The sequence below is a fragment of the Arachis stenosperma genome, chromosome 3 (genome assembly GCF_014773155.1).
Source record: "Arachis stenosperma cultivar V10309 chromosome 3, arast.V10309.gnm1.PFL2, whole genome shotgun sequence".
NCBI classification, from domain to species: domain Eukaryota; kingdom Viridiplantae; phylum Streptophyta; class Magnoliopsida; order Fabales; family Fabaceae; genus Arachis; species Arachis stenosperma.
Window position 1 is genome coordinate 48,684,380 of NC_080379.1, and position 12,906 is coordinate 48,697,285.

The 12,906-nt window shown below is 38.8% G+C and overlaps 1 non-coding gene across 1 annotated transcript; it reads right to left on the minus strand.

Moving 5' to 3' along the window:
- Window positions 1-12,579: 12,579 nt before the first annotated feature.
- On the minus strand, window positions 12,580-12,687 carry LOC130972614 (small nucleolar RNA R71). Its single transcript, XR_009083773.1, has one exon. It is a non-coding gene; the product is annotated as a small nucleolar RNA R71 (small nucleolar RNA).
- Between the last annotated feature and the right edge of the window lie 219 nt (window positions 12,688-12,906).

Sequence of the window (12,906 nt, forward strand, 5' to 3'; positions counted from 1 at the left end):
CTGTGGTTCTTCTTGATCAGGCTGAGCATCCTTGAAGATGTCTTCAAGCTCTGATTCTAGGCTTTCAGTCATATTGATCTCTTCCACCAAAGAGTCAATAATGTCAGCGCCCATGCAGTCATTTGGTGTGTCTGGATGCTGCATAGCTTTCACAGCATTCAACTTGAACTCATCCTCATTGATTCTCAGGGTTACTTCCCCTTTTTGTACATCAATGAGAGTTCGTCCAGTTGCTAGGAAAGGTCTTCCTAGAATGAGAGTTGCACTCTTGTGCTCCTCCATTTCCAGCACCACAAAGTCAGTTGGAAAGGCAAATGGCCCAACCTTGACAATCATATCCTCTATTATGCCTGATGGATGTTTAATGGAGCCATCAGCAAGTTGGAGGCATATCCGGGTTGGTTTGACTTCTCCAGTCAACCCAAGCTTTCTGATAGTGGATGCAGGTATTAGATTGATGCTTGCTCCAAGATCACATAGGGCTGTCTTGGTGCAAGCGCCTTCTAATGTGCATGGTATCATAAAGCTACCTGGATCTTGAAGCTTTTCTGGTAAGCTTTTCAGAATGACTGCACTGCATTCTTCAGTGAGAAATACTTTTTCAGTTTCTCTCCAATCCTTCTTATGACTTAAGATCTCTTTCATGAACTTAGCATAAGAAGGTATTTGCTCAAGTGCCTCTGCAAACGGAATCTTTATTTCAAGAGTCCTTAGATAATCTGCAAAGCGGGCAAATTGCTTATCCTACTCCGCTTAGCGGAGTTTCTGAGGATAAGGCATCTTGGCTTTATATTCTTCAACCTTAGTTGCTGCAGGCTTGTTCCTTACAGAAGTGGTTAAAGAATCCTTTTTAGAGGGATTACTGTCAGCACTCTCAGGTGTCTGATCCTCCCTTGGCGTCTAAACGCCAGGATTGGGTGGAAAATGGGCGTTAAACGCCAACTTTTCCCCCTTTTCTGGCGTTTGAACGCCAAAACTGGGCAGGGAATGGGCGTTTAACGCCAACTTTCCCTCCCTTCCTGGCGTTTGAACGCCACTAGCATTCCTCTCTGGGCTCTTACTGTCCTCAGAGGGATTTTGAACAGTGGTTTGGTTATCCTCTGTCAATTGTTCCTTATTTGACTTTTTACTCTTTTGAGTGGTGTTGTTCAGTGTCTTCCCACTCCTCAGTTGAACTGCTTGACACTCTCCTGTTATCTGTTTAGATATCTGCTGTTTTGCTTGATTCAACTGCAGTTCTATGTTCTTGTTAGCAACTTTAGTTTCATGAAGCATCTCTTTAAATTCTGCTAACTGTTCTGTCATTAGGAGTAATTGTTGATTAAGCTCAATCATCTGTTCTTGAGGATTAGGATCAGTGACTACTGCCATGACTTCCTCTTTTGGAGAGAACTCATTGCTAGAGTATAAATATTGGTTTCTAGCAACAGTGTCTATAAGCTCTTGAGCCTCTTCAATTGTCTTCCTCATGTGTATAGATCCACCAGCTGAGTGGTCTAAAGACATCTGAGCTTTTTCTGTAAGCCCATAGTAGAAGATGTCTAACTGTACCCACTCTGAAAACATTTCAGAGGGGCATTTTCTTAGCATACCTCTATACCTCTCCCAGGCATTATAAAGGGATTCATTATCCTCTTGTTTAAAGCCTTGGATGTCCAGCCTTAGCTGTGTCATCCTCTTTGGAGGGTAAAAATGATTCAGGAATTTGTCTGATAACTGTTTCCATGTCTTTATGCTTGCTGTAGGTTGGTTATTCAACCACCTTTTAGCTTGATCTTTTACAGCAAATGGAAACAGTAATAGTCTGTAGACATCCTGATCCACCTCTTTATCATGTACTGTGTCAGCAATTTGTAAGAACTGTGCCAGAAACTCAGTAGGTTCTTCCTGTGGAAGACCGGAATACTGGCAATTTTGCTGCACTATGATAATGAGTTGAGGATTTAGCTCAAAGCTGCTTGCTTTGATGGGAGGTGTACAGATGCTACTCCCATATGCAGCTGTAATGGGGTTGGCATATGACCCCAGAGTCCTTCTGGACTGATCAATCCCACTTAGGTCCATAATGGATAAAGGGAAATGATATGGATTGCAAATGGATAAATTTTGTTTTTTTTTTTTTGAATTATCCGAAAAAAGATAAAATAAAATAAAACAAAAGAAAAATAAAATAAAAATTCGAAAATTAAAAGAAAATAAGATCAAAGCAAATTGAAAACTGAATCAATTAGTTAATTGAAAAGATTTTGAGATTAGCAATTAGAAAGATATGATTGAGAAAAATTTTATGAAAAAGATTTGATTTTTGAAATGAAGAAAGAGAAAAACACAAAATGACACCAAACTTAAAATTTTTAGAAAATCAAACACAATTTTTCGAAAATTTTAACGGAAAAACACAAAGAGGACACCAAACTTAGAATTTTTACGGATCAAAAGGGACTAAAGACATGCAAATTCGAAAATTAGAAGAAAAACAAAAGCATGCAATTGACACCAAACTTAAAATATGAAACTAGACTCAACTAAAAGACTCTAAACCAACAAAAATAAAATAGTCCTAATCTAAGCAACAAGATAAGCCGTCAGTTGTCCAAACTCGAACAATCCCCGGCAACGGCGCCAAAAACTTGGTGCACGAAATTGCAATCACACTTTTGCAACCCCGCACAACTAACCAGCAAGTGCACTGGGTCGTCCAAGTAATACCTTACGTGAGTAAGGGTCGATCCCACGGAGATTGTCGGCTTGAAGCAAGCTATGGTTATCTTGTAAATCTTAGTCAGGATATCAGAAATTATCAGGGTTGATTGTGAAAAGCAAAAGAACATGAAATAAGTACTTGTTATGCAGTAATGGAGAATAGGTTGAGGTTTTGGAGATGCTCCATCTTCTGAATCTCTGCTTTCCTACTGTCTTCTTCATCAAACATGCAAGGCTCCTTCCATGGCAAGCTGTATGTAGGGTTTCACCGTTGTCAATGGCTACCTCCCATCCTCTCAGTGGAAATGTTCAACGCACCCTGTCACGGCACGGCTATCCATCTGTCGGTTCTCAATCAGGCCGGAATAGAATCCAATGATTCTTTTGCGTCTGTCACTAACGCCCCGCCCTCAGGAGTTTGAAGTTCGTAACAATCATTCAATCATTGAATCCTACTCAGAATACCACAGACAAGGTTTAGACCTTCCGGATTCTCTTGAATGCCGCCATCAATTCTAGCTTATACCACGAAGATTCTGATTAAAGAATCCAAGAGATATCTACTCAATCTAAAGTAGAACGGAGGTGGTTGTCAGGCACGCGTTCATAGTTGAGAATATGATGAGTGTCACGGGTCATCACATTCATCCGGGTTAAGAGCAAGTGATATCTTAGAACGGAAGCAAGCATGATTGAATAAGAAACAGTAGTAATTGCATTAATCCATTAAGACACAGCAGAGCTCCTCACCCCCAACCATGGGGTTTAGAGACTCATGCTGTAAGAAGTACACAAAGAAACGTGTAAAGTGTCATGAGGTACAGATACAATGTCAAAAGATCCTATTAATAGTGAACTAGTAACCTAGGGTATACAGGAATGAGTAAATGACGTAAAAATCCACTTCTGGGTCCACTTAGTGTGTGCTTGGGCTGAGCATTGAAGCTTTCATGTGTAGAGACCTTTTCTGGAGTTAAACGCCAGCTTTCATGCCAGTTTGGGCGTTTAACTCCAATTTTTGTGCCAGTTCCAGCGTTAAACGCTGGAAATTCTGAGGCTGATTTGCAACGCCGGTTTGGGCCATCAAACCTCGGACAAAGTATGGACTATTATACATTGTTGGAAAGCCCAGAATGTCTACTTTCTAACGCCGTTGAGAGCGCGCCAATTGGGCTTCTGTAGCTCCAGAAAATCCACTTCGAGTGCAGGGAAGTCAGAATCCAACAGCATCTGCAGTCCTTTTCAGCCTCTAAATCAGATTTTTGCTCAGATCCCTCAATTTCAGCCAGAAAATACCTGAAATCACAGAAAAATACACAAACTCATAGTAAAGTGCAGGAAAGTGAATTTTAACTAAAAACTAATAAAAATATACTAAAAACTAACTAAATCATACTAAAAACATACTAAAAACAATGCCAAAAAGCGTATAAATTATCCGCTCATCATCGAGCATGCTACTCGAAACAACATTAGCAAATTTTATGTTCTCAGCCCTTGTTTTCAAAATTTTGAATTATTTTCTTCCAACTTTATGAGCTTATAAAAAATCTTTTCCTTTGGTAGTCCCCATGGTTGGAGTAATTGTAGCTATTGCTGCTATGAAGAAAAGGTTACAATCTCAATCCAACCTCCCGATTAACCCTAGTGGCAACAGGGTGTCTTTGTCGACCACATTGAGCAATCTGCCACTGCCTCCCAGGTTTGAAGGAAGCAGAGAAGGACAGGGTTCTGAAGACCATAATTTGGAAGAAGGTTCCCCTGCTAACTCTTTAGAGAAGCAAAGGCCGAAGAAAAAAGGTAAAGAGCCTTCTGATGTCCTTTCTTCGACTTCATTTGGTTGTGTCCAAGAGAAAGAATTTTGGGCTCTTGACTTTGTGGACATACTCCTACTGACTGCGGATACCCGATTGGGACTTGCTAAGATGCCCTTGGAGGACACCTTTCCTCGAGTTTAGATGTTGCTCCTTTGCTCGGATGCCTATGTCTGAGACACCGAGGTGGAGATCTTGAACTTTTGTGCTGAGTTCGCGGTGAAGGATAGAGAAACTTCCAATGTCAATTCGTAAGTTAAGAGCCTAAATACTTCAATTTTCATCCATCAAGAGGAACAAACCACCCTTCAAGGTGAAGTAACAAACTTGAAGGAGGCAAAGTTTTCTTTAGATTTGAAGGTGGAAAATTTGAAGAAACAAGTTTTCGAGCTTATGACTCAACTTGAAACCCTCGACACATCAGATAAGCGAGCTGAGCGCGCTATTGTAGATAGGATATTTGATGCCGAGCAGAACATCCTTGACCAAATCAGACTCTTAGCTCTCGACTTGGACGTTTCCAAGGTTAGTGTTTTCAAGAAAGTGGCAGATGAAAAAGCTGTAGAAATTTTATAATTCCTTTTTTTGAAAGTTTGAAGTGTTTTGAACTAGGCAATTCGTATTACCTTTTATGGACAAACATTTTCTTGTTTATTCGGGACATCGTTATCTCTTCTGTGAACTTTTAAACAAAATTTGATTAGGTTAAGTCGTTACCACCTTTATTGCCTTTTAAATTTCGTGACTTGCGCTTTTATTATTTTCCGATACTAGCATTTAATGCGCCTATTCATCGATGCTTGTTGATAAATGTATTACTACTTGGCCGTTTGGCTTTAACATTCATTTATGGATAGGTATTTGATATACCGTTGTACCATTATTAACACTTACACATGAAAAATTAAATAACGACATAATGCGTGCAATTTAAATGACAATCATTCAAAAATTAGATCACATTGTATTATTAATGAATTTTTTTAAAAAACGTTATCAGGCCTCTTTAAAAACCTAAGTGTATAGGAAAAGAGTTCATTTATTTTATTACAAGATGCTCCTAAGAATAATACCTTTCAAGTGAACAGCATTGCAACTTCTTGGGACTTTGGAACCATCTAGGTTTTCTAACTTGTATACCCCTTTGCCCAGATTCTCTTTAACCCTAAAGGAACCTTCCTGGTTAGAGCCAACTTTCCCTGGGATGCCGAGGTCCCGGCATCAACTTGCTTCAATATCAAGTCTCCTGCTTGGAAGTTCTTTGATTTCACCTTGGAATTATACCTTTTAGCAACTCTTTGCTTCAAGGCTTGTTCTGCTAGGTTGGTTGCTTCCCTCACCTCATCAATTAGGTCAAGACCTTCGTGCTGTATCAAACTCCCAAGAAGAATTCGTGGATTGGGCTCTCCAATGTCTACTAGGATCACTGCTTCTTCCCCAGAAGTAAGTCAGAATGGTCTTTTTCCAGTAGAGGACTGAGTCGTAGTACGATAGGACCATATCACTTAGCATAGCTCATCAACCCATGATCTTGGAACGTCGTCTAATCGCTTCTTCAACCCTTTCAGAATTACCTTGTTTGTAGTTTTAGTCTGTCCATTTTCTTGAGGGTACTCTACTAAGGCAAAGATTTGCCGAATTCCTAGTCCACTTAATAGTTCATGAAATTCAGAGTCCGTGAACTGCGTTCCATTATATGTGACGATTGCCTCAAAAATTCCAAACCTAGCGAGAACTTCTCCCCAGACAAACTTCTGACATTAGTTTGAGGTGATGCTCGCTAGCGGCATATCTTCAATCCACTTTGTGAAATAGTCTATGGACACTATTAGGTACTTTACTTGACCAGGACCTTAAGGGAATTGACCTAATAAATCCATTTTCCACTTTGCAAATGGTCGTGTCAGAATGATAGAGACGAGTTTATGAGATGGGATTTGATGATAAATACCATGGAGTTGGCACTTTTGACACTTCTTTACATACTCCATAACATCTTTAATAATAGTGGGCCAGTAATATTAAGCTCTAATGACCTTCTAACCTAATGATTTTCCGCCCAAGTGATGTTCACAACACCCTTCGTGGATCTCCGACAATATGTAAACCCCGTAAAAATTAGCAAATAGTTAATCAATAAATTAATTTTTAATAAAAATTAGAGATATGAATTTTATAGTTTAATGAGGTAGAGCTAATTAAAATAAGAATTTTTGACATTAATTTTAAAAAATTTGGCCCAAGATTGGGCTGAATGGGCCAAACTAGGCCCGTATTGGGCCCAAGGCCCAACCCACACTCCACTAACACCATGAGCTCAGCTCATTCCTTCCCAAACTCATGAGAAACACGCTTCTGAGGAAAGAACAAGGGAAGGAGAACAAAATCCTTGGCTTTGATTCAAACCACCATATCTTCTCACTCCGAGCTCTGATCATCACACCGTTTGCGGCCACGCGTCTACAACGTCAAGCTCTACAAAGCCCAATATCTAATTTGGTAAGGAAGTATCAGTTTTAATCTCAGTTATTCCTTTTCCAAAATTTTGAAAATTGTATAAGTGGGTGTTGAGATTTTGATTCTTTTATGTTATAGGATCCGATTAGTTCGAGAAAAATGCTTAATCTTGCTTCATTGGTACTTGAGTAAGGTGAGACTCTTAGAACCTTAACTAATACCTTGATTAAGTGTGTTGGGTATTGAATTTTGGATATGTATATGTGATAATATGTGTTAGGTGTGTGTATTTATGTAAATTGAAGCTTAATTGTGGATATTGAATGCTTGGTGAAAACTGTGGAGGCTGGATTTTGGAAGTGGAACTCGTGGCTTGCTTAGTGGGTTGTCTTTGGGTTATAAGAGGAAATCGGCCAAGGTATGGTTTTGCTTTTTCATATTTAATATATAATGTCTTGTGAAAACTTAGGTTAAATGACCATAGGATAGGTGGAAATGCATGAGTATGTGGATTGTTTAGTGCCTTGATAGTATTTCTTGAACTAGGTTGAGTATTGGTTTGTTGTTTGATATTGAGAATGGAAATAGAATGATAAATTATGATTTAATGATTATTGGCAAGTTGATAATAATGAATATGTATAGATGATGGATTGTTGATGATTTTGTTGGTATAATTGTGAAGTTCATGTATGAGAATTGTTTAAAATTGAGGTAGGAAGGGTGTAGAGTTGTGTTCCTATAATATTGTATGTGTTAGTGCTGATTTTTTAGCATAGGAAGTTGATATTCAATGGTGTATTAATGAAAATAGAGCTTTGAGGATTTTTGTGAAAATTTGATTTTTGGCTGAATTTCGGCGAGCCATAACTCAGCTTTCGGACCCTCAAATTATTTCAGATTTATTTCATAAGAAAATTGGGTTCGTGAAGTTTATGCCGTCTGAAGAACGGATGAAAAATGTTTTAAAACGAAAAGGTTATGCGCGTCGAAAGTTCAGAGTGCAAAACTGAAATTCTGCAGCATTTAACATTTTTGCCACTCTGCATATCTTGCGTACACGACCACTGCATGCGATGTGACCAACCCTTCTAGGTTGGGCATCTCGTGTATGCGAGCAAGGTGTTTGTGTATGCTAGCAAGGAAAAATGAGTACCCACACGTACGCAGGACCCTTGTTTTCAACAAAGTTAATTTGTGTTTTAAAACCTAATTTTGAACCTCTAAACATCTATTTTTACTCTTTTAGCCCTAGATCTTAGTAGTATGCCTAGTAATGAGATGAATCTAGAAAAAGGTGATAACTTAGGGATGAAGTAAGGTTGAAAAATGATGAATTATGTATGAAAAGTACAAAGAAGTGGAGTATATGTGATGCCATGACTATAATGAATGATTGTGCAATGATTAGGAATGATTATAAATGTTTATGTGGCTTATGCACTCAATCTTATCTGAGTATGAGTTTCTCTGGGTAAAGAACAGTGGCTTGCCACCACATGTTCTAGGTTGAGATTCGATACTCTATTAACCATATGTCGTAAGGGTGGTTGAGATTCGATACTCTATTGAACCTATGTCGTAAGGGTGACCGAGCACGTATAAATCCTCAGGAAGGATACCCCCAATGAGCAAATTATATATAAGAGAAAAAGCTATGCATAGACTTTTGAAGATGCGCGACGGGAGACAGTCCAGGGTTTAGCAGCCGGACTTGTCGGGTTAACTTTATAACTAACAGATGAGAGTCATCAGCCATAGGACAGGCATACATCATATGCATATTGTTTGATCTGCTTGCTTATGCATTAATTGAGAATGCCTAAGTGAATGTTAATATGCTTATTTGTGATACTTGTTATCTTCATTACTTGTATTCTACCTCATGATGAGCGGATAATTTGTACCCTTTTTGGCATTGTTTTTAGTATGTTTTTAGTATCTTTTAGTTAGTTTTTATTATATTTTTATTAGTTTTTAGTTAAAATTCACTTTTCTGGACTTTACTATGAGTTTGTGTGTTTTTCTGTGATTTCAGGTATTTTCTGGCTGAAATTGAGGGATCTGAGCAAAAATCTGATCCAGAGACTCAAAAGGACTGCAGATGCTGTTGGATTCTGACCTCCCTGCACTCGAAGTAGATTTTCTGGAGCTACAGAAGCCCAATTGGCGCGCTCTCAACGGCGTTGGAAAGTAGACATCCTGGGCTTTCCAGCAATATATGATAGTCCATACTTTGCCCAAGATTTGATGGCCCAAACCGGCGTTCAAAGTCACCTACAGAAATTCCAGCGTTAAACGCCGGAACTGGCACCTAAATGGGAGTTAAACGCCCAAACTGGCATAAAAGCTGGTGTTTAACTCCAAGAGGAGTCTCTACACGAAAATGCTTCATTTGCTCAGCCCAAGCACACACCAAGTGGGCCCGGAAGTGGATTTTTATGTCATTTACTCATCTCTGTACACCTTAGGCTACTAGTTTTCTATATATAGGACCTTTTACTATTGTATTTTCATCTTTGGATTATTTTAGATCCTTTGATCATCTTTGGACATCTAGTTCTTAGATCATTGGGAGGCTGGCCTCACGGCCATGCCTAGACCTTGTTCTTATGTATTTTCAACGGTGGAGTTTCTACACACCATAGATTAAGGTGTGGAGCTCTGCTGTACCTCGAGTATTAATACAATTACTATTGTTCTTCTATTCAATTCCGCTTGTTCTTTGTCCAAGATATCACTTGTTCTTCAACTTGATGAATGTGATGATCCGTGACACTCATCATCATTCTCACCTATGAACAAGGTGACTGACAACCACTTTTGTTCTACAAGCAATCAAGGCTCTAGTGAATATCTCTTGGATTTCTGATACACGATGCATGGTTGATCGCCTGACAACCGAGTGCTCGCCTGACAAACGAGCCAGCCATTCCGTGAGATCAGAGTCTTCGTGGTATAGGCGAGAACTGATGGCGGCATTCAAGAGAATCCGGAAGGTCTAACCTTGTCTGTGGTATTCTGAGTAGGATTCAATGATTGAATGACTGTGACGTGCTTCAAACTCCTAGCAGGCGGGGCGTTAGTGACAGACGCAAAAGAATCAATGGATTCTATTCCGGCCTGACCGAGAACCGATAGCTGATTAGCCATATGCTGTGACAGAGCATAGGAACATTTTCACTGAGAGGATGGGAGGTAGCCACTGACAACGGTTAAACCCTACATAAGCTTGCCATGGAAAGGAGTAAGAAGGATAGGATGAAGATAGTAGGAAAGCAGAGAGACGGAAGGGAATGCATCTTCATACGCTTATCTGAAGTTCCTACCAACGAATTACATAAGTACCTCTATCTTTATCTTTATGCTTTATTCGTATACCACTATACCCATTTGAGTCTGCCTGACTGAGATTTACAAGGTGACCATAGCTTGCTTCATACCAACAATCTCCGTGGGATCGACCCTTACTCACGTAAGGTATTACTTGGACGACCCAGTGCACTTGCTGGTTAGTTGTGCAAAGTTGTGTAGTGATCACAATTTCGCGCACCAAGTTTTTGGCGCCGTTGCCAGGGATTGTTTTGTGTATGGACAACTGACAGTTCATCTTGTTGCTTAGATTAGGTATTTTTTCTTCAGAGTTCTTAAGAATGAATTCTAGTGTTTCAAGGTGATGTTCTTATCATCACCAAAGCTGATTGATTTTCATCAATTTAGCTCTTGAATGCAATGTCCTGCTGAAGCTTGGCTAGCCATGTCTAATTCCTTTAGACTGAAGCTTTAGACTAACATTGCATGATTCCTGGAATTCTCATTAAGAATTTTGATACCTTTATTTTCTTTTCATATAATTTTCGAAAAAAAAAGCACAAAAAACAAATTTCAAAATCATAAAAACCAAAAATATTTTATGTTTCTTGTTTAAGTCTAGAGTCTCATTTTAAGTTTGGTGTCAATTGCATGTTTCTGTTCTTCTTGCATTCATTCATGTGTCTTCATTAATCTTCAAGATGTTCTTGATGATTTCCTTGTTTTGATCTTTGAATTCTATTGACTTGAGTGTTTTGTTGTTTCTCATATGCATTCTCATTTTGTTAGTGTTAGTAGTATACAAACTGCTAAGTTTGGTGTCTTGCAATGCATTGTTTATTTGATCTTGGTTCTATTTTCAAGTCAATAGTACAGGGAACTGAAGATTCAGAACATGCAGCAGAGGAATTACACAGAAAAAGTTGGGCGTTCAAAACGCCCAGTGAAGAAGGACAGACTGGCGTTTAAACGCCAGCCAGGGTGCCTGGTTGGGCGTTTAACGCCCAAAAAGGTAGTGCATTGGGCGTTAAACGCCAGAATGTGCACCATTCTGGGCGTTTAACACTAGGATGGCACAAGGGGGAGGATTTTGTTTTCAAATCAATTTTTTTTCAAGTTTTCAAAGTTTTTCAAAATCAAATCTTTTTCAAATCATATCTTTTCAATCAAATGTTTTCAAAATCAATTTCTTTCCTTTTTCAAAGATACTTGCTATCAATTAATGATTTGATTGAACATCTCAAGTATATTGCCTTTTCTGTTGAGAAAGGTTTAATGTTTGAATCATATCTTTTCTTGTTAGGCAAGTCATTAATTTTTAAAATCAAATCTTTTTAAAATTGTTTTCAAATCATATCTTCTCAATCACATATTTTTTAAAAACCAATCATATCCGCTTAACCTCATCTTTTTCAAAATAGCTTTCAATCAAATCTTTTTGACTTCTAATTTCAAAATCTTTTTCAAAAATCACTTGATTTCTTTCCCACTCTTATTTTCGAAAATTAATTAGTGTTTTTCAAAATGTTTTCAAATTCTTTAACTTAATTTTCGAAAAAGCTCCTCCTCTCTTCTCACATCCTTCTATTTATGGAGTACCACTCCTTCTCAATGCACAATTCGAACTCTATCTGATTAAGTTCGAATTCTTCTACCTCTTTCTTCTATTTTTCTGTTCTTCTGACACCTCAAGGAATCTCTATACTGTGACATAGAGGATTCCACATTTTCTTGTTCTCTTCTCTTTCATATGAGCAGGAGCAGAGACAAAGGTATTCTTGTTGAAGCTGACCCTGAACCTGAAAGGACCTTGAAGCGAAAGCTAAGAGAAGCTAAGGCACAATTCTCTATAGAGGACCTAACCGAATTCTTCAAAGAAGAAGAAGACATGGCAGCCGAAAACAACAACAATGCAAACAATGCAAGGAAGGTGCTGGGTGACTTTACTGCACCTACTCCCGACTTTTATGGGAGAAGCATCTCTATCCCTGCCATTGGAGCAAACAACTTTGAGCTTAAGCCTCAATTAGTTTCTCTAATGCAACAGAATTGCAAGTTTCATGGACTTCCATTGGAAGATCCTCATCAGTTTTTAGCTGAATTCTTGCAAATCTGTGACACTGTCAAGACTAATGGGGTAGACCCTGAGGTCTACAGACTTATGCTATTCCCTTTTGCTGTAAGAGACAGAGCTAGGACATGGTTGGACTCACAACCTAAAGAAAGCCTGGACTCATGGGAAAAGCTAGTCAATGCCTTCTTGGCAAAGTTCTTTCCACCTCAAAAATTGAGTAAGCTTAGAGTGGAAGTCCAAACCTTCAGACAGAAGGATGGAGAATCCCTCTATGAAGCTTGGGAAAGATACAAACAATTGATCAGAAAATGTCCTTCTGACATGCTTTCTGAATGGAGCATCATAGGTATTTTCTATGATGGTCTCTCTGAACTATCCAAGATGTCTTTGGATAGCTCTGCTGGAGGATCTCTTCATTTAAAGAAGACGCCTACAGAAGCTCAAGAGCTAATTGAAATGGTTGCAAATAACCAATTCATGTACACTTCTGAAAGGAATCCTGTGAACAATGGGACAAATCAGAAGAAAGGAGTTCTTGAGATTGAT